Source organism: Mastomys coucha, unplaced genomic scaffold, assembly GCF_008632895.1.
Source record: "Mastomys coucha isolate ucsf_1 unplaced genomic scaffold, UCSF_Mcou_1 pScaffold15, whole genome shotgun sequence".
NCBI classification, from domain to species: Eukaryota; Metazoa; Chordata; class Mammalia; order Rodentia; family Muridae; genus Mastomys; species Mastomys coucha.
This window is the reverse complement of record NW_022196897.1, coordinates 166491055-166491564: the sequence shown is the minus strand read 5'-3', so window position 1 is coordinate 166491564 and position 510 is coordinate 166491055. Positions and strand designations below refer to the sequence as shown.

Below are 510 nucleotides of genomic sequence, written 5' to 3'. Positions count from 1 at the left end.
CCCCCCCGCCCTCCCTGGCTGCCTTTGAGGCAGTGTTGCCCTTCTTGGTTCACACAATGTGTTGTTGCACAGCATCTCTCTTCTACCCCTGACAAGAACTTGAGTTTTTTATCAGTAGTTTGTCCTTTTGTTGGCGAGAATTGTTCTGGGGACCAAGCTCCTCTACTTGCCCAGCAGTCAGCAAATGTGTGGGTTGTTTTAGTGTATTGGTCAGGGATCTTCTAGAGGAACAGGACACACAGAATGAAACAAATGTATATATTTGTTTCATGTATGTATGTATGTGTGTATATTCATAGAAATGCATATAAACACACACACACACACACACTCACACACACGAGTAGTTTACAGGCTGTGGTCTGGTAGTCCAACAATGGCTGTCTCCTGATGGAAAGGCCAAGAATCCATGTGTTCAGTTCATGAGTCCGGATGTCTCAGCAGCCCCAGTCTGGTGCTGGAGTCCCAGAGGACTCCTCGAGAGCTGCTGGTCTTCAGTCTACATTGGAA

At 46.9% G+C, this 510-nt stretch overlaps 1 protein-coding gene across 1 annotated transcript in view; it reads left to right on the top strand.

Annotated features, from left to right (window-relative positions):
• Taf4 (TATA-box binding protein associated factor 4) overlaps window positions 1-510 on the top strand; it is a 60744-nt gene that overhangs the window by 18561 nt on the left and 41673 nt on the right. The gene's annotated exons all lie outside the window — the stretch shown is intronic.